General features: G+C 44.3%; 1 pseudogene; it reads left to right on the top strand.

Moving 5' to 3' along the window:
- The window catches only part of LOC130297517 (zinc finger protein 585A-like), a 57,221-nt pseudogene extending 38,941 nt beyond the window's left edge, over positions 1-18,280 (top strand).
- The last annotated feature ends 374 nt before the right edge of the window (positions 18,281-18,654 follow it).

The raw sequence follows: 18,654 nt of genomic DNA, 5'->3' as shown, positions 1-18,654 counted from the left end.
GCTGGTTGGAATAAGGAACCAACAGGTTGGATTTATATCCATCTGATCCTTTATTTCCCCTGAGACAAACCCCAGAGGTGTCTGGCAGGAGCTGATCTCCTCCACTGACACAACCTGAAGCCTGTCTAGCCATGGGGGATATACATGTGTATGAGGGTCCTGAGGTTATTGATCCATCATCTAATATCTGTGTCCATCTTCTAGGAGACCTGCAGCTATGGGGCTCAGATACCCTCTCCTGTCATTTCATTTTTTTTTTATCAGAAATTTTTATTAAAGTTTTTTATATAAAACAAACAGCATACAAAAACAAAGAAAAAACATAAACCCATAAAACCCATCCCACCCGCAAAGAAATAAACTCCCCCCCCCCCCCAACCCCCGTGTCCTTCCTGCACAGCAGAGAAAACAAAAGCAATATTATGGAAAATAGTGCTGTGCAATACACTGAATTGTCCCACAAACGAGAGGTATATTCAAGGCTAAAAACATATTCAAAAATACTGTATGGGCTTCACAGAAGAGAAAATATAATATCAAGTAGCACAGGAGGAGGAGGGGCAACAACAAGTGGCATAGGTAAACCGGACACAAAAAACAGGAAATTAGACAGCGGACAACACACCAAGGCAAACACAAAACAGAAGAGTAGTCGAGACAAGGATAGTTTGCTTGCAAAACACAGACAATATTAGTGGTTAGACCCCCTCAACCCCCCAGAAACACCTCTATGGGAGTTCTCCGCATATAGGTGGATAGCAGACCAGGGGTATCAATCCAAGACCCCAAATGGACTCATATTTCCGCATAGCTTTTCTCTTAAGGTATACACCTTTTTCTAGTCTAATGATATGATTTAATTTTACAATCAATTCGGATATAGTGGGTGGGGAAGCCCGCAACCAATGCTGTGCAATTAGTTTTCGAGTTTGGTACAAAATCCTACTGATACCAATGTACAAGCCACCATCCTCATCCAACCCCTCCAGATATCCCAATACCCACGTCAGAGCGGACAAACTTAATGGACAACCATACACCCGGCTAATCAATCGTCCGACATCATTCCAAAAATGTGTCAGAAGGGTACAGTCCCACATCACATGAAGCAAGTGAGCATCAGGCAAGGAACAACGGGGACAGCAGGAATCCGGCCGCACCCAATCCTATGCAAGAAGGCGGGAGTACAATACACCCGATGTAGTAGAAATATTTGGGACACCCGGTGGGCCTCCGACGCTGCAAGTCGCGGGGTCTTAGCCATAATCTGCGCCCACTGCTCATCCGATATGGGACCCACATCCACCTCCCATTTATCCTTAATATTCAACGGATGGGCCTCATGATAAGAGGACAGCAGTTCCCTATACAACACAGATATCACACCTTTAGTAGAGAAATGAGTGAGCAAATCCTTCACCACCACAGACGAACCGACAGTCAAATCACAAGCTCGAGACTGCACATCAAGGGCATGTCGCAGTTGTAGATAACGATTAAAGAATGAGTGAGGCAGAATAAATTCCTCCCGTAATTGAGCAAATTACTTCAGGATCGGCCTATCATATAGCTGCGAAAGATACACTGCTCAAAAAAATAAAGGAAACACTTAAACAACACAATGTAACTCCAAGTCAATCACCCTTCTGTGAAATCACAAAGTCCACTCAGGAAGCAACAATTGACAATCAATTTCACATGGAACAGACAACAGGTGGAAATTATAGGCAATTATAAAGACACCCCAATAAAGGAGTGGTTCTGCAGATGGTGACCACAGACCACTTCTCTGTTCCTATGCTTCCTGGCTGATGTTTTGGACACTTTTGAATGCCGATGGTGCTTTCACTCTAGTGGTAGCATGAGACGGATTCTACAACCCACACAAGTGGCTCAGGTAGTGCAGCTCATCCAGGATGGCACATCAATGTGAGCTGTGGCAAGAAGGTTTGCTGTGTCTGTCAGCGTAGTGTTCAGAGCATGGAGGCGCTACCAGGAGACAGGCCAGTGCATCAGGAGATGTGGAGGAGGCCGTAGGAGGGCAACAACCCAGCAGCAGGACTGCTACCTCCGCCTTTGTGCAAGAGGAGCACTGCCAGAGCCCTGCAAAATGTGCATGTGTCCACTCAAACAGTCAGAAACAGACTCCATGAGGGTGGTATGAGGGCCCGACGTCCACAGGTGGGGGTTTTGCTTACAGCCCAACACCGTGCAGGACGTTTGGCATTTGCCAGAGAACACCAAGATTGGCAAATTGGCCACTGGCACCGTGTGCTCTTCACAGATGAAAGCAGGTTCACACTGAGCACATGTGACAGAGTCTGGAGACGCCATGGAGACTGTTCTGCTGCCTGCAACATCCTCCAGCATGACCAGTTTGGTGGTTGGTCAGTAATGGTGTGGGGTGGCATTTCTTTGGGGGCAGCACAGTCCTCTATGTGCTTGCCAGAGGTAGCCTGACTGCCATTAGGTACCGAGATGAGATCCTCAGACCCCTTGTGAGACCATATGCTGGTGCGGTTGGAACTGGGTTCCTCCTAATGCAAGACAATGCTAGACCTCATGTGGCTGGAGTGTGTCAGCAGTTCCTGTAAGAGGAAGGCATTGATGCTATGGACTGGCCCACCAGTTCCCCAGACCTGAATCCGATTGAGCACATCTCTGGGACATCATGTCTTGCTCCATCCACCACAGACTGTCCAGGAGTTTAGTCCAGGTCTGGGAGAACATCCCTCAGGAGACCATCCGCCACCTCATCAGGAGCATGCCCAGGCATTGTAGGGAGGTCATACGGGCACGTGGAGGCCACACACACTACTGAGCCTCATTTTTACTTGTTTTAAGGACATTACATCAAAGTTGGATCAGTAGTTTGGTTTTCCACTTTGATTTTGAGTGTGACTCCATATCCAGACCTCCATGGGTTGATACATTTGATTTCCATTGATAATTTTTGTGTGATTTTGTTGTCAGCACATTCAACTATGTAATGAGAAAGTATTTCATACAATTAGTTCATTCATTCAGACCTAGGATGTGCTACCTTAGTGTTACTTTTATTTTTTTGTAGAAAAAGAAAAAAGGCGGAGGCGCTCCTTGTGGAGTACATTCACTTCAATAGTAGAAGGGATAGAGGGAGAAATCACTGCTCACCCGACATAGTTGTGTAGCCCATACACAACAATGGAGATCGTTTATATTGAGCCGAGGTCTGCAGCCTTCCTGGTATAAACAGTCGTGGGTAGCACAGGCTTCTAATCCCGGAACTGAACGGCGCTGACCGGGATAAGGACACCAGACAGATAGTATACCTTCCAAGAGGGATTTATTTTGTAAATGCAACGCGTTTCACCACGCATGCGTGGTGAAACGCGTTGCATTTACAAAATAAATCCCTCTTGGAAGGTATACTATCTGTCTGGTGTCCTCATCCCGGTCAGCGCCGTTCAATTCCTGGATTAGAAGCCCGCTCTACCAACGACCGTTTATTTTTTTGAGCAGTGTACAAAACTCCATGGGTAACCCAAAGGGAAATATCAGGTAACGAGTACAAATAGAAATGGAGATAGGGGACACCCCTTTTGTACCATGACCCAGGGGAAAGGAATGGGAAAGCAAACCATTGGCCCGAATTCTAGCACGAGGAGCAGCATATAACAATTGCACCCATGTTAAGAACCTGGGCCCAAATCCCATGCGACACATGACGCTCCACGGGAAATTCCACTCAACGCTGTCAAAAGCTTTGGCAGCATCGAGTAAAAGCACAGCCCTACAAACAGTGCACTCAGGTTGCAGCTGGAGAATCAGAAAGAGCCTTCTGATATTATCTGCCGTTGATTTCCCCGAATGAACCTCAAAAGATGGTTGGCCAGGACCTTTGCTATCAACTTATCAGAGCACAGTAGGGAAATTGGTCTATACGAACCCACTGAGAGTGGGTCCTTACCGGGCTTCAATAACAAGGCTATGATGGCCTCCAACATTTACTCAGGAAAACCCTCCCCCCTACACAGCAGCCTGCAAAATCCCCAGCAACCGGGGCAACAAAACATCCTGTGACTTCTCGGAGGACAAGGCCCCCAGCGCACACTCTAATTCCTCTAGAGTAACAGCCTCATCTAGAAGGTCTCTTTTGGTCTGCGACAGGACCGGGAGCGAGATACCAGAGACAAACTGATCAATAAGCACTGCAGCCGCAACTCCCGACCCCTTAGGACAAGATGGCGCTGGCTCCCCCTGCATCTCTGCCTCACCATCCTCCTGCGCTCCTTGCATCCGCTTGTTGCGTCTCTGCCTGGCCATCCTGACACCACAATGTTCCGGGCATCTTCACCCACAGGTAGGCAGAAATTAAGGACAATAATCTGGTCTGATGTTCAGGATAATAGAAAGATGCTAAGCAGAGTTCCAGACCTGAGCCACGCCCCTCTTGTCATTTCTGGTCCTTATGATAATTAAAGTAGTCCAGGAATCTGAAGTGAGCAGACTCTTATCTGTTCCAGCTTGAGCTACTCACGCATCCTAGACACATTTTGGCCCCCACCCTCACGCAAGTGGTGTCCCGCTCAGCCAATTATCGTCTGCAGCAATTTCCTGCCTGAACCAGTGATTTGCTGAGCAGCCATCACGTGTCTATTCAGAAAGATGGAGGCCCCCATCTCTCTGAGGATGTGTCAGCCATGACCCCCCCCCCCCCCCCCCCCCCCCGCGCGTGATCACATACTACCTATCTTGTGGATAGGGAAAAAGTGTCCGATAACTTAAGTTCCCTGGAGTTCTCCTTTTATGGTCTTTTTCTGTTCATATAAAACATTTCACATGACTTCTCCTACTGTCTGATGACTTTTAAAATATTTATTTCACATCTTATGAATCAGGGAGAAGATCTCATCTATAAAAATGCTACAGACATAACGGAAGAAGAAAAGACAGATGTTAGCAGTGATGAGCAGTATAAGGAAGACATTACTACAGGGAAAGATCTGATCTATCTGAATGCTACAGACATAAAAGAAGACCAAGAAACAGATTTGATCGGTAATGAGCAGTATATGGAGGACATTCCTACAAGGAAAGATCTAATCTATATTCATTCTACAGACATAAGGAAAGTGGAAGAGACAGATGTGAGCGGTGCTGAGCAATATAAGGAAGACATTCCTACAGGGAAAGATCTGATCTATAGGAATGCTACAGACATAAAGGTAGAAGAAAAGACAGATGTGAGCGGTGATGAGCAGTATAAGGAGGACATTCCTACAGGGAAAGATCTTATGTATAATAATGCTACAAACATAAAGGAAGAAACATATGTGAGCGGTGATGAGCAGTATAAGATGGGCATTCCTACAGGGAGAGATCTGAACTATATTACTACAGACATAAAGGAAGAAGAGGAAACAGATGTGAGAGGTGATGAGCAGGATATGGAGGACATTCCTACAGGGAAAGATCTGAGTTATATTAATGCTACAGACATAAAGGAAGAAGAAGAAGAGGAGACAGATGTGAGCGGTGATGAGCAGTATATCGAGGACATTCCCACAGGTAACCACCCAGGTGAGTAGTAACCACTAAATGCAGAGAAGAGTCACAGTTGTGTGTGGACCATATGCCACATTTTTCAAATTTTTTTTGGGAAGCAGATTAACAAAAATTTCAAAAAGATTTAAAAAATGTTTTACACCATTTACCATATTGGTATATTTTTATAGTTCTGGTCCATTAACCCCTTAAGGACGCAACCAGTTTTATTTTTGCATTTTTGTTTTTTCTTCCTCGCCTTCTAAAAATCATAACTCTTATATTTTCATCCATAGACTAGTATGAGAGCTTGTTTTTTACGCGGCCAGTTGTCTTTTGCAATCACTCAAATGTATGTATTTTTTGAAGGTTTTGTTTTCACCCTGTACAATTTACGGTAAAGATGACATGTTTTCTTTATTCTGTGGGTCAAAACAATTAAAATGATACCCATGATTACATGCTTTTCTATTATTGTACCGCTTTAAAAAATCTCAAACTTTATAACCAAATTAGTGTGTTTAAAATCCCTCTTGACGACCTATAACTTTATTTTTCCAAATAAGCAGCGGTATGAGGGCTCATTTTTTGTGCCGTGATCTGTACTTTTTTTTGGGATACCCCATTTGCAAATATGAATCTTTTATTTAATTGCCATACAGAAATGTAGGTGCACTACTGTGGTAGATGTATACAATGACATTGGCTAATCCCTCAACACTGATGTTAAAATTGAGACATTCGCCAGTGTATCCTTATATGAAGGACACACCAGAGCCCGCACACCAACGCCAAGGTTTCTCAGATGGCACGGGACCTAACGCTAACCTACCTGTGCGTAATAAGCAAAAACCAGGGGCCAGTGGGCAATTACAGCAGCACTAGGTCGACATGTAGCCTGCTCCCAGTTCCCTCCAGCGTGACTAAGCACACATACAATGGAAGGGGGGAGAGAGGCTACAAGCCCCACCCAAGTTGGCTGATATAGGTGCATGGCCTCACAGGTGCAACCCTAATGCTGCCTGGAAAATGTTCAAGGCGCATTAACATATGGAGTTTACACACCTCCACGTATAAATTTACAAACAACAACAAAAAACAACAAATGAATCTTTTATTTAATTGAAAAAAAAATGTTTTGGATTATTATATGACAAAAAAGCAGCAATAGAAACATAGAATGTGTCGGCAGATAAGAACCATTTAACCCATCTAGTCTGCCCAATAATCTGAGTCCTATTAACCACTTAAGGACATAGGGCGTACAGGTACGCCTTTGCTCCCTGGTACTTAAGGACCAAGGGCGTACCTGTACGCCCGTGGGAATTTCGGTCCCCACCGGGCGGGGACCTGACTGGGGTGACTGCTGATATCTATCAGCAGGCATCCCGCGCAAATGCCCAGGGGGGTCATCAGACCCCCCCCATGTCGTCGATCGGCGCAAATCGCAAGTGAATTCACACTTGCGATTCCGGGTCATTACGGGTCTATGGTGACCCGGAATATAAGTGGGATCGTGGGTGTCTAAGACACCCACAACCCCCCTGAAGAGATAGGAGTGAGGTGGCAGGGGTGCCACCCCTCCTATCCCTGCTATTGGTGGTCTAGACACGACCACCAATAGCAGATCGGGGGCGGGGGGGTTAACTTTCGTTTTCCCCGTTCTGCCCACCCACAATAGGCGGGGCAGAATGGGGAAACGACAGAGGACCGGCACCGGAGTCCACTTACCAATCTGCGGAGGCTGTGGCCGACGATCGGCGTCGGAGATCGGCGGACGGCGATGTCGTGCAGCAAGCTCCCTTGATCCGACGGAAGCCGGTAAGTTGCCTAGCAACATCTGGAGGGCTGCAGTCCGAGACCACTATATAGTGGTCTCTATACTGTAGCACTCCAGATGTTGCAAAACTACAACTCCCAGCATGCCCAGACAGCTGTTTGGGTATGCTGGGAGTTGTATTTTTGCAACAGCTGGAAGGCTACAGTTTGAAACCACAATATGGTAGTCTCTGAACTATAGCCCTCCAGATCTTGCAAAACTACAACTCCTAGCATGCCCACACAACTGTTTGCTGTCTGGGCATGCTGAGATTTGTAGTTTTGCAGCATCTGGAGGGCCACAGTTTGCAGTGGTCTCTATACTGTAGCTCTCCAGATGTTGCAAATATTGAGTTAGATAACAGAACCTAACTGAAGGTTTTCCAACCAGTGTGCCTCCAGCTGTTGCAAAAGTACAACTCCCAGCATTCACGGTCTGTCAGTACATGCTGGGAGTTGTAGTTTTGGAACAGCTGGAGGTTTGCCCCCCCCCAATGTGAATGTACAGGGTACATTCACACGGGCAGGCTTACAGTAAGTTTTCTTCTTCAAGTATGAGCTGCGGCAAAATTTTCGTCGCAGCGCAAACTCCTAGCAGGGAACTCGCTGTAAACCTCCGCCAGTGTGAATGTACCCTAAAAACATTACACTGCACTACCACATAATAAAGGGTAAATCACTACATATACACCCCCTTACACTGTCCCCCCCCCCCCAATAAAAATAAAAAACTTATTTTACAGCAGTGTTTCCAAAACGGAGCCTCCAGCTGTTGCAAAACAACAACTCCCAGCATTTCTAGACAGCCACTGACTGTACAGTCATGCAGGGAGTTTAGCAACAGCTGGAGGCACTCTCTTTGGGAATCACTGGCGTAGAATACCCCTATGTCCACCCCTATGCAATCCCTAATTTAGTCCTCAAATGCGCATGGCGCTCTCTCACTTCGGAGCCCTGTCGTATTTCAAGGAAACTATTTAGGGCCACATATGGGGTATCTCCGTACTCTGGAGAAATTACATTACAAATTTTGGGGGGCTTTTTCTCCTTTTACCCCTTATGAAAAGGAAAATATGGGGTCTACACCAGCCTGTTAGTGTAAAAAAATAATTTTCTTACACTAGCATGCTGGTGTTGCCCTTTACTTTTTATTTTCACAAGAGGTAAAATGAAAAAAAGACCCCCAAAATTTGTAACACAATTTCTCCTGAGTACGGAAATACCCCATATGTGGGCGTAAAATGCTCTGCGGGCGCACAACAAGGCTCAGGAGTGAGAGCGCACTATGTACATTTGAAGCCTAAATTGGTGATTTGCACAGGGGTGGCTAATTTTACAGCGGTTCTGACATAAACGCAAAAAAATAAATACTGACATGTGACCCCATTTTGGAAATTACACCCCTCACGGAATGTAACAAGGGGTATAGTGAGCATGAACACCCCACAGGTGTTTGCCAAATTTTCGCTAAAGTTGGATGGGAAAATGAAAAAAATTCTTTTTTTTTCACTAAAATGCTGTTGTTACCCTAAATTTTTCATTTTCACAAGGGAAAATAGGAAAAAAAGCCCCCCAAAATTTGTAACCCCATTTCTTCTGAGTAAGAAAATACCCCAAATGTGGATGTAAAGTGCTCGGCGGGCGAACTACAATGCTCAGAACAGAAGGAGCGCCATTGGGATTTTAAAGAGAAAATGTGTCCGGAATTGAAGGCCACGTGTGTTTACAAAGCCCCCATAGTGCCAGAACAATGGACCCCCCCCAACATGTGACCCAATTTTGGAAACTACACCCCTTACGTAATGTAATAAGGGTTGCAGTGAGCATTTACGCCCCACAGGTGTCTGACAGATTTTTGGAACAGTGGTCCGTGAAAATGAAAAATTAAATTTTTCATTTGCTCAGACCACTGTTCCAAAGATCTGTCAAATGCCAGTGGGGTGTAAATACTCATTGCACCCCTTATTAAATTCTGTGAGGGGTGTAGTTTCCAAAATGGGGTCACATGTGGGGGGTCCACTGTTCTGGCACCACGGGGGGGGCTTTGTAAACGCACATGGCCCCTGACTACCATTCCAAACAAATTCACTCTTCAAAAGCTCAATTGGGCTCCTCCTCTTCTAAGCATTGTAGTTCGACCGCAGGGCACTTGACGTCCACACATGGGGTATTTCCATACTCAGAAGAAATGGGGTTACAAATTTTGGGGGGTATTTTCTGCTATTAACCCTTGCAAAAATGTGACATTTGGGGGGAAACACAAATTTTTGTGAAATTTTTGTTTTTACATATGCAAAAGTTGTGAAACCCCTGTGGGGTATTAAAGCTCACTTTATTCCTTGTTACATTCCTCAAGGGGTCTAGTTTCCAAAATGGTATGCCATGTGTTTTTTTTTTTTTGCTGTTCTGGCACCATAGGGGCTTCCTAAATGTGACATGCCCCCCCAACCAAAATTTGCTCTCAAAAAGCCAAATATGACTCCTTCTCTTCTGAGTATTGTAGTTCGCCCGTAGTGCACTTCAGGTCAACTTATGGGGTACCTCCATACTCAGAAGAGATGGGGTTACAAATTTTGGGGGGTATTTTCTGCTATTAACCCTTTCAAAAATGTGAAATTTGGGGGGAAACACATTTTAGTGTGCAAAAGTTGTGAAACCCCTGTGGGGTATTAAGGCTCACTTTATTCCTTGTTACGTTCCTCAAGGGGTCTAGTTTTCAAAATGGTATGCCATATGTTTTTTTTTTGCTGTTCTGGCACCATAGGGGTTTCCTAAATGCAACATGCCCCCCAAAAACCATTTCAGAAAAACGTACTCTCCAAAATCCCCTTGTCGCTCCTTCCCTTCTGAGCCCTCTACTGCACCCGCCGAACACTTTACATAGACATATGAGGTATGTGCTTACTCGAGAGAAATTGGGCTACAAATACAAGTATAAATTTTCTCCTTTTACCCCTTGTAAAAATTCAAAAATTGGGTCTACAAGAACATGCAAGTGTAAAAAATGAAGATTGTGAATTTTCTCCTTCACTTTGCTGCTATTCCTGTGAAAAACCTAAAGGGTTAAAACGCTGACTGAATGTCATTTTGAATACTTTGGGGGTTGTTGTTTTTATAATGGGGTCTTTTAATGGGTATTTCTAATATGAAGACCCTTCAAATCCACTTCAAACCTGAACTGGTCCCTGAAAAATAGTGAGTTTGAAAATTTTGTGAAAAATTGGAAAATTGCTGTTGAACTTTGAAGCCCTCTGATGTCTTCCAAAAGTAAAAACATGTCAATTTTATGATGCAAACATAGCACTGATCAGTATTATCGCCGATCTTCTGCTCTGGTGTGCTGGAAGGCAGATCAGTGCAGAAGACACGGGGAGACAGTCGGAGGCAGGTGAGGGGACCTCAGTCCGCCATCTTGGCTGATCTGAACCCCGCGGCAGTGCGCGCTGTGCGTGAAGTGACCCTATGCAGCGCCGTACATTTAAGGCGCATGTCCTTAATGGGTTAATAGTCCCCATAGGGGACTATTTATAGCAATCACTTGATTGCTAATACTGTTCAGTCATATGCATAGGGCATAGCACTGATCAGTGTTATTGGCGATCTTCTGTTCTGGTCTGATCGATCTCAGACCAGAGCAGAAGACCCGTGTAGATGGACGGAGGCAGGTGAGGGGACCTCCGTATGCCATTATGGATGATGCCGTCTGCCGCAGATGCCATGATCTGTATTAATCGCTGATGTGCGCCAATACTGGCGGGTCCCTGGCTGCTGATAGCAGCCGGGGACCTGCCGTGCATGACACGAGCACCACTCTGGTGCTCGCGGTCATGTACAGTACGTACATGTGCACCCTGGTATGTTAAAGACATAGGACGTAAATGTATGTTCCTGGTGCCCTGGTACTTAAGGGGTTAAGATGTGGTAATACCAAATATGTCTCCTATTGGCCTTGGAATTGATTGACACATAAACCAGCAAATCATTGTCTCACCTGGGGTCTTCATGTGATGTCAACCTGATGTGATTTCACTGCCCCTGTACCTCCTCTGTGCACCAGGACCCCATGTGTTACTCGTACCTCATGTTAATGATTTCTCGCTTTTCCTGGTTCACACGAGCTGAACAGGAAAATTGTTTTTTAATCCACAATAGTTTTTTGCTGTGTATGTTTCTTTATATTGTTACTGTCAATAAAAACAACTTTTGACCGGTGTCACTCCTGAGACCATCTACAATCGTTAATTTTAAGCCCCGCCTTGGCACTTCCCCCAGGAATGAGTTCCGATGCAATCACAACATTTGACATGTCAGGGCAACATGTTAGAAGTTGTCACAGTTGATACGACTGTTGCACTGTACATTGTGCGATAGACTTCGTGATGGCACGTTAGTACAGTGATTCCCAACCGGGTGACGCAGAGCCCCGGGTTGTCCTTAGGATCTGCCAGGGGGCCACGACAATCCGGAGGGAAACATATGGCTTCAACATATATATATTTTTTTATTACCCGCAATGTCTCATGGACTGACGCTTCCCACTGGACCAAGCGTATACGGGTCGTTAGGCGCGAAGCCTCTGCAGCAGGTACCGCCTACAATGTTGGACAAATCCCGCCGGAGAGGAGCTGACTGCTCTGCTTTTAGGTAAGTTGCCCGGGGTTGGAATAGGGGGTGCAGGCTTGGGGGTTGACCTAACTACCTGCCTACCGACCTAGCATACTTACTACCTACCTACCAAGCATACCTATTATCTGCCTAACAAACTTACTTCCTACCTACCTAGCAAACTTACTACCTGCTGGCCTACCTAACAAACTCACCACCTACTTACTTAACATACTTACTACCTGCCTACCTACCTAGCATACTTACTACCTACCTAGCTACATAGAAAACTTACTACCTACCTACCTAGCAAACATACCTCCTACATAGCTACCTATGAATCTTCCTACGTGCTTCCTACCAAGCTTACTACCGCACTACCTACCTTGCAAATGTACTTCCTAACTACCTAGCAAACAGACTACCTAGCAAACTTACTACCTAGCAAATGTACTACCTACCTATCTACCTTGCAAACGTACTACCTACCTACCTAGCAAACTTACTACCTAGCAAATGTACTACCTACCTATCTACCTTGCAAACATACTACCTACCTACCTAGCAAACTTACCTCCTACCTACCTATCAAAATGACTACCTATCTATGACAAACTTCTTACAAGGGGCTCTCACCAACCTACCTGGGACAATATTCCTACAAGGGGATCCTACCTATCAACGTACCTAACATGGACAAACTTACTACAAGGTGGTCCTATACTTACCTGAGACAAACTTCCTACATGGGGGTTTTACCTACATACCTACCTACAGTAGGGTCCTACTAGGGGGCAAGCTATGTACAGGAGGGTTGTACCTACAGGGGACATGCTACTTACGGCAGGGTGGCACCTACCTAATGAGGAAAAAAAAACTAATAATGGAGCAACCTATCTACCCAGTGGTGGTTGTGGGGACCTACTTACTCCACCTTAACTGACCTACTCCCCCCCCCCCCCCACCAAACTACTTACCTACCTATTGACAGAATGATTACTGTTGGGGACCCTATAGGAGGGAAATAGGGAAGGAGGAGGATGCAAAAGTGTGGAGCATAATATGTTTGTATTGCAGGTTCTTCAGTGAAGAGTTGTGGCTGGAAGATTTTGTCATGACAGTCCGGGCCAGATGGAGAAAAAAAAGGGAACGACACTGATCAGAGAAGGGGACACCTGTGAGTCTCTGCATATAGAAGCACTGTAATCTGCATAACCAACAGATATATAGGAATTGTGCATTGCTTATCTTCAGCTATTTTCTTTTATTTTAGGCCAAAATTATATGGTGGTGGTGCCCTGCAAATTTTTTTTTCCCAAAGGGTGTCCCTGGCCAAAAAAGTTTGGGAAAGACTGCCTTAGTAGTTAAAAAGTGTTGGATAATGAATTCTTTTGGTGATTGATTGGGTTTATGAAAGAATATGTATTAAAAGAGTACTCCGCCCACAGACATCTTACTCCTGGCTGATGGGACTCCCCCCGATCTCCGTGCAGCACCCGGCATTCTAAACAGTATGTTTAGAATGCCTGGTTTCCGCAGCCTGAGACGTGACATCGTGCCACGTCGTCACACCCCCTCCCATAGACTTGAATGGAGGGGGTGAGACGTCACGTCTCTGGCTTCGGAAACCCAGCCTTCTAAAAATGCTGTTTAGAATGCCGGGTGCTGCACGGAGATCTCGGTGGGTCCCAGCAACAGGACCCCCGCGATCAGTCATCTTATCCCCTATAAATGCAGAGTGCTGGGTCCAACAACACAGCTCGGGGATCCACATGATCACTGTCCCAGGAATCAGGACTTGGACACTGAGCCCGGGGAGCACTGCGGCCTAGTTCAGCCTTGGGCTGTCCTGCACTCCCTGCCCGGGTCCAGGCCTCTCTCTCTCCAGTGTACAAAGTGCTTAGAAATCTTAGTCAGCTGCAGAGCCATAGGCTGTCAGGGCACGCTGGGAGTTGTAGTTAGTAACTGCAACTCCCAGCATGCCCTGACACAGCGTATCACTCTGCAGCTTGCCCAAAACAAGTACTACAACTCCCAGCATGCCCTGAAACAACCCAATGTTCTGCAGCTGACCAAAAACAAGAACGTTTTGGGGCCAGCTGCACAGCATGTTTTACGTAATCTGCTCAGTGTGTGTAAAAAATACATTTAAAATAAAACACAAATTTATGTTATCATTTTTACACTGGGCGGGGCAATGCATTTTCAGTTTGGGTTTTTGGGGAAGCACAGCCTAAATTTTGAAGTTTCGGGCCAAATTTTTTAAAGGGTACCTCTCATCAAAAAAACTTTTGATATATTATAGATTAATGTATGCAGAATAACTTTACAATTGCATGTTATTAAAAAATATGCTTCTTTCTATTTAATTTTCCACTTTGAAGAAATGACCACTAGGGGTCTCCCTACCAGTCCTGGCAGCAAGCATTTCAGACTCATGCTGGAGTCCTAAACACTACGAGCTTCCAGTCTGCTTTGTTCACAAAGGAGAACACTCAGAGCTGCCAGCCTGCTTTGTTCACAGCCTGTTTGGCTGTGAACAAAGCAGGCTGGCAGCTCTGAGTGTTTAGGACTCCAGCATGAGTCAGAAATGCTTGCTGCCAGGACTGATCGGGGAAAAATACAATAGAAAGAAGCCTATTTTTCATTAACATGCTATTGGAAAGTTATTCAACATTCATTAATCTAAAATATATCAAAAGTTTATTTGATGAGAGGTACCCTTTAATTCTGATATCATTCAAGATGGAACTTTTTGATGTTTGACAGATAAAGATATGAAAGATTTTCTGGTTATTACTTAGAAATAATCCGATCTGTTTTTTTCTTGGCAGATGACTGTACCAGGAGATCAGAGGAGAATCTTATATCTTCAGATTATAAAGCAGATGATGATATCACACAAGATACATATGAAGAACATTCCATTATCCCAGATACACCCTCAGCCCTTCACAGCCAAGATCTGTCATCTCATCCTGTTATACAAGTCCGACCTAAAGATTCATCACAGGCTGTTAAGCAAAATAAAAGCTACCGAAAGAATGATAGACATCAAAAAACTAATACAGGGAAAAGGCCATTGTCATGTCCAGAATGTGGAAAATGTTTTACCTATAAATCAGAACTTGTTAGACATCAAATTACACACACAGGGGAAAAGCTATTTCCATGTTTAGAATGTGGAAAATGTTTTAGTGTGAAGACTAGTCTTATTGATCATCAAAGAATTCACGCAGGGGAGAAGCCATTTTTATGCCAAGAATGTGGAAAACGTTTTACTTTAAAATCAGAGCTTTTTCAACATCAAAAAGTTCACACAGGAGAGAAGCCATTTTCATCTCCAGAATGTGGAAAACATTTTTCTCAGAAATCACAGCTTGTTACACATAAAAAAACTCACACAGGAGAGTAGTCATTTTCATGTGTAGAATGTGGGAAATGTTTTTCTCGGAAATCAGAGCTTGTTCAACATCAAAAAATTCACACAGGAGAGAAGCCATTTTCATGTTCAGAATGTGGGAAATGTTTTTCTCGGAAATCAAGTATTATTACACATCAAAGAATTCACACAGGGGAGAAGCCATTTTCATGCACGGAATGTGGAAAATGTTTTAGCGAGAAATTATCTCTTGTTAGGCATCATAAAACTCACATAGGGGAGAAGCCTTATTTATGCCCAGAATGTGGGAAATGTTTTACTCAGAAACCAAGGCTTGTTACACATCTAAGAATTCACACAGGGGAGAAGCCATGTTCATGTCCAGAATGTGGGAAATGTTTTTCTCAGAAACCAAGGCTTGTTACACATCTAAGAATTCACACAGGGGAAAAGCCATTTTCATGCACGGAATGTGGAAAATATTTTAGCGAAAAATTAACTCTTGTTCGGCATCAGAGAACTCACACAGGAGAGAAGCCATTTTCATGTTCAGAATGTGGGAAATGTTTTCCCCAGAAATCATATTTTGTTGCACATCAAAGAATTCACACAGTAGAGAAGCCATTTACATGCCCAGAATGTGGCAAATGTTTTCCTTATAAATCGCATCTTGTTAAACATCAAATTAGACACACAGGGAAGAAGCCGTTTTCATGTTCAGAATGTGGAAAGTGTTTTACTTTTCAATCAGAACTTGTTAGACATCAAAGATTTCACACAGAGAAGCCATTGTCATGTTCAGAATGTGGAAAATGTTTTCCTTATAAATCACATCTTGTTAGACATCAAATTATACACACAGGGGAAAAGCTATTTCCATGTTTAGAATGTGAAAAATGTTTTAGTGTGAAGACTAGTCTTATTGATCATCAAAGAATTCACACAGGGGAGAAGCCATTTTTATGCCAAGAATGTGGAAAACATTTTACTTTAAAATCACATCTTGTTGAACATCAAAAATTTCACCCAGGAGAGAAGCCATTTCCATGTTCAGAATGTGGGAAATGTTTTACTCAGAAATCAGATCTTGTTCAACATGAAAAAGTTCACACAGGAGAGAAGCTGTTTTCATGTTCAGAATGTGGAAAACATTTTTCTCAGAAATCACAGTTTGTTACACATAAAAAAACACACACAGGAGAGAAGCCATTTTTATGTGGAGAATGTGGGAAATGTTTTTCTCGGAAATCGGAGCTTGTTCAACATCAAAAAATTCACACGGGAGAGAAGCCATTTTCATGTTCAGAATGTGGGAAATGTTTTTCTCGGAAATCAAGTCTTATTACACATCAAAGAATTCACACAGGGGAGAAGCCATTTTCATGCACGGAATGTGGAAAATGTTTTAGCGAGAAATTATCTCTTGTTAGGCATCAGAAAACTCACACCGGGGAGAAGCCATTTTTATGCCCAGAATGTGGGAAATGTTTTACTCGGAAATCAGAGCTTGTTCAACATCAGAAAGTTCACACAGGGGAGAAGCCATTTTCATGTTCAGAATGTGGGAAATGTTTTTCCCAGAAGCCAAGGCTTGTTACACATCTAAGAATTCACACAGGGGAGAAGCCATTTTCATGCACGGAATGTGGAAAATATTTTAACGAAAAATTAACTCTTGTCCGGCATCAGAGAACTCACACAGGGAAGAATATATTGCACTGATATGTGATCCACAATGGTCTGATTGGTCTCATAGGGGAAGATTTATCAAAACCTCTTCAGAGGAAAAGTTGCCCATAGCAACCAATCAGATCGCTTCTTTCATTTTTAACAAGGCCTCTGCAAAATGAAAGAAGCCATCTGATTGGTTGCTATGGGCAACTTTTATTTTGCACAGGTTTTAATAGATCTCCCCCATAATGTTTCCCAAAGCAGGCACTGATAGTAGATGGGACTTAAAATATCACTTTTAATTTCAATATTAAAATGTCATATAAAAAAACACAGGTACAAACATTAATACGCCCGCCATCTCAATTATTGGCAACAAGGGGAACTCCGCCCCTAAACATCTTATCCCCGGCAGGCACCCGGCTTTATGTTCAGAACGCCGGCTTCGAGCAGCTGTGGTCATGACATCACACCCCGCCCCCTCCCATAAACATGGATGGAGGGGGTGGGGGCGGCATTCTGAATATAAATGTTCAGAATACTGGTGTGCCAGACCGGAGATCGCGGGGTTCCCATCAGCTGGACCAGCCACCATGAGACATCTTATCTCCTATCCTTTAGAAAGGGGATTAAATGTCTAGGGGAGGAGTACCCTTTAAGGGACTGCAAATCCATTAAATCAGTGTAGTCTGACAGTCTCCTAGCCCGAACAATCTGAATAAAAGGTTCAGAATGCTGGCGCACCAGAGTACCCCTTTAATAAGCAGGTGCTATTTAGTTTTTATCCATTTATGTTCTATATTAGTTGTATTTTTAAACACTATCCACCTTTGTATTTGTATATTGGGTTGCTATGGTAACTTTACACAGAGGATATTTAAGACAAACCCAGACGCCTGGATGTCATCATGGGTATAAAGAAGTGCTGAAAAAAGCGTGAAACCGTTGTCGCTCGGCCCAAACTCTCCGCTCACCTACCATCCAGTTACCCGACATGGGACGCTCTGTTGTATCGCACTACTCACTTGGAAATAATGGCTACTTTTTTGCAAGAACTCTATGGTCAGGGCTCCATTCATCTCTTCTCAAAGTACAGTGATCCCCGACCTACGATGGCCCCGACATACGATCATTTCAGTGGCCATTGTATGTTGAAGGCAGCATCAACATACGATTCTTTTAAGTCGGGGCCATCGCATAAACGGCTATCCGGCGGCACAGACTGCTTCAGCTGACAACCGGATAGCCGTTTAATGTGCTCCGGTGAGTGTCACTCACCTTTCCCCTATGTTCCAGACCATCCTCTTCATGCTCTGCTGCATGGCCGTCGCTCTCCTTTGTCATCATCATGTCGCCGCGCACGCCGTCCTGTCATCCAATAGGAGCGGCGTGCGCAGCGACGTGATGACGACGATGGAGAGCAACGATGCAGGGCAGCGGTGATGGTCTGGAGCCGCGGGGACATCCCGGGGACATGATGGCAGCGATGGAGAGCGACGATCCAGGGCAGCGGTGATGGCCCGGAGCAGAAGGGACACGTGAGTATAACTTTATATATTATTTTTGCATGGATCCCTCAACATACGATGGATTCAAGTAAAGATGGTTCATTTGGAATGAATTACCATTGCATGTTGAGGGACCACTACTGT

This window comes from Hyla sarda, chromosome 1, assembly GCF_029499605.1.
Source record: "Hyla sarda isolate aHylSar1 chromosome 1, aHylSar1.hap1, whole genome shotgun sequence".
Classification (NCBI taxonomy): domain Eukaryota; kingdom Metazoa; phylum Chordata; class Amphibia; order Anura; family Hylidae; genus Hyla; species Hyla sarda.
Note: the sequence above shows the minus strand (reverse complement) of the source record. Positions and strands in the feature narration are given on the sequence as shown.